The sequence below is a fragment of the Morone saxatilis genome, unplaced genomic scaffold (assembly GCF_004916995.1).
Source record: "Morone saxatilis isolate NCDOM2014 unplaced genomic scaffold, NCSU_SB_2.0 Contig15, whole genome shotgun sequence".
Classification (NCBI taxonomy): domain Eukaryota; kingdom Metazoa; phylum Chordata; class Actinopteri; family Moronidae; genus Morone; species Morone saxatilis.
This window is the reverse complement of record NW_023339707.1, coordinates 26,174,598-26,177,866: the sequence shown is the minus strand read 5'-3', so window position 1 is coordinate 26,177,866 and position 3,269 is coordinate 26,174,598.

Below are 3,269 nucleotides of genomic sequence, written 5' to 3'. Positions count from 1 at the left end.
TCAGGACCATCTGCATACTGCCAGTTATTAGTCTTGATTCCATGTCAGGTTTCCTCCACACAATGCAACGTATTAAGGCCTGTCAGTCACTTCCACATATTAGTCAGGTCCCAACAAACCACTGACACTGCTTTATCGTCTGTCTGTCTGCCTGTCTGTCTGACTGTCTGTCTGTCTGTCTGACTGTCTGTCTGTCTGTCTATCTGTCTGTCTGTCTGACTGTCTGTCTGTCTATCTATCTATCTGTCTGTCTGTCTATCTGTCTGTCTGTCTGTCTGACTGACTGACTGACTGACAGGTGGGCTTTAACATCCTGAACAAACTTTTACATCTCAGCCAACAGGAAACACTTATTGATTATTTAGTAGTTTAGTTTAGTCAAGTACAAATTTGGGGTAGTTGTACTTTTTACACCACTTCATTTCTTTGACAGCTTTAGTTACGTTAAAATCAAACTACCCCACAGTTTATACAAGTACAGCTGGAACCATCAGTCTATTAATCAATTAGTCTATTGACATTAAATCAATCACTGAAGTCATTTTAATGTGAAGATTTGAACGACTGTAATAATTTGAATGTATTTGTAATAATTCAGAGCTGTGGGCTGTGTGAAGGTGTCACTGTGAACATTTCTCACTATCTTCAGATCAATCAATGGATTAATGGAGTAAATGATCAGCACAATATAAGTTAAACTGCAGTTCCTGTTTGGACTGAACGGTTCTTCCACAGTGTCGATAGTGAGGAGTGTTCAGGAGTTACTCAGGTTTCTCCTCCCACTCAGTCAGTCTGCTGTCACACGGGTGAGGCTACCTCCCCTCCAGAGGTCACAGAGGGGTCAGGACTTGTCCACTTCTTCCCACTGTACAAGAATGAAGCCAGAATATCAGAGCCTGTCAGAGTCTGTGCAGTAGTGATCTGGGTCGGCGCTGCAGTATCGAGGTTGCGCCCATAGGCCCGGCCGACTCAATAGCGAGCAGGACTAAGCTTGCAATAATGACTTGAAACCCCCTTTTTATGTCTTCAACCAAACTGATGAACACTTGAACAAACATCAGCGTGATAACAACGACTGAAAATGTCAGAAACCATCTTTTCTCAACGGTGAAAGTAGAAAGTAGAAAGTAGATTGAAGTTCTTGCCGGTACGACTAAACCTTCCTTGCTTCATGTTGTTCTCCTTTCACCCCCAGCTTTTATACATCTCTAAACAAGCATTCTCTTATTTATGTCTGTATTGTGTAGAAATAAATTAGTAACAGTTGACATCATGTATAGCTGAAGTGTCACACAATATATGGGAAAGTTGACAAAAGTTTAAAACTTATAATCATAAGTTTGTTGTGAAAACATCTAAAGTACAGGAACAATATATCAAATGCAACCTTCCAGGCAGGGGTGGATCTATAAAAATATCTGTTGATTTAATCTCAAACAATCACAATATGTACTCGGAAAAGCCAGAAAGATATCTGAACTCAAAAACATTATTGTGGCAGATTATTAAAGCATTAAATAGAAATATCTAAAGGTAGCATTAGAAATCAGTACATTGTTTTAATTCCGAACTTCTTTTTTTTCACCAAACTTAAGCCAATCACAAAATGTGGCCATAACAGATAATATAATGAATTACTGTAGTTTGGGAGAGAACAAGTCTAAGTAGTGCCATTAAAACTGAACATCATGAAATATCAAAGACACTATTTTGTCTGTCGTTTTACTTTGAAGGTTTCTGCAAGAATCAACTGCCAGCACTCGATATCAGTCGGCTGCAGCAGGAGTTGACTTCAGCAGTAACATGACACGCTCACATAGTTAATGTTAACTTGAATATTTGTTAATTATTGCGATTGCAACTTCCTGAAAGGAACAGATAATTGTCCCGATAAAGTAACTGGAAGCTGGTGTAATGTCCTCCTGGTTCTTGTTCGTCCACCCTGTTCAAGGTGAAGGTCTGACAGAGAGTGATCTCTGATCTAAATCCCTCTTTTAATGATTCAATTGGTTCTCATTTACAGCGTCTTATGATAAGCAGCTGTGTGATCAGCTGTATTGACTGGTTAATTTAAAATGATTGATCACAGATAACATTTTTGGGTTTGTTGTGAAAGTCTGAAGTTTGTTTGCTATGTAATATTCTTTATCAGAGCTGTTGGGAATGAAATTTAATTTTGATCCATTATTTGTATAATTCAAGGTAAATCACAGGTACCTCACCTATTATTTAAACATGGAGAAGATAAAAGCTGTTGAACTCAATTTGAAACCATGTCTGTTAGCAGCAATAAAAACAATGAACTTTATATTGGCAGGTGGACAATAATAACATGTGTAACTTGATGATTAGAAATTGGTCACAATCCAAAGGTCCTGATCATACGGTAATAAAACATTAATATACTTGATAAAGACGAACTGTATTCAAAGAGTCACATGTTTATGTTCCTAATATTTCATGTAATTTGATGAGGTTGATAAGATTCTTGTTTCAGCTGAGTAATGCCTCAACCCTAAAGTATCTGCAAATGACTGTGTGCATGCTAAAGTAATCACTAGCAAAATACTATCTGAGTGGATATGTGAGTTGGCTAACGTTAGTTTCCCCAGCTGACGTGATCCATGATGGTAACTTATGTATTCTTCAGCTAACAATTGCTTTCTACTAGCCAAGAGCGATGCAAGGCAGGAACGTACTCTTACATGGTGTAAGAACATTAAAGATATAGTAAGACATTCTAAATATGATTTTAATCTGTTTTACAGCATTCAGTGTTTATTTTAGCATCTGGTCTGGTGTATGTCCTGTCACTGTTTTTGCTGATTTGCAGGACTGTTGCGGTTGTTTTTTTTTGCTAATTCATTTTTAAGGGGAACAGCAGGATAAAGTTTCATCTCATTACCTTCTTGTACTAATCACGTGCACTCTCCGACCTCCTGCCTCAGAAAGTCTGCACGCTGAAAGTCACCAAAAGAAAACTCTTTAGCAGACCAGTCATTGTTTTCTATTGTGACACTGCTGGTGTTTGCAGTCGGGAGGTTTTCCAGAGTGAGTGAGACATAGGCTGTGTGAATGTCTCCTGTGCTGTAATCCTGTGAACTGAGGGATACTCAGACGGCCGTCCACTAATCAGAAGGTTGTAGGTTCGATCCCCGGCTCCTTAAGCAAGATACTAACCCCCAAATCGTTCCCAATGCTGCGTCATCAGTGTCTGAATGTGAATGAATGAGTTAGTTTCCGTTCGATGGACTTCGCCATCACTGAGT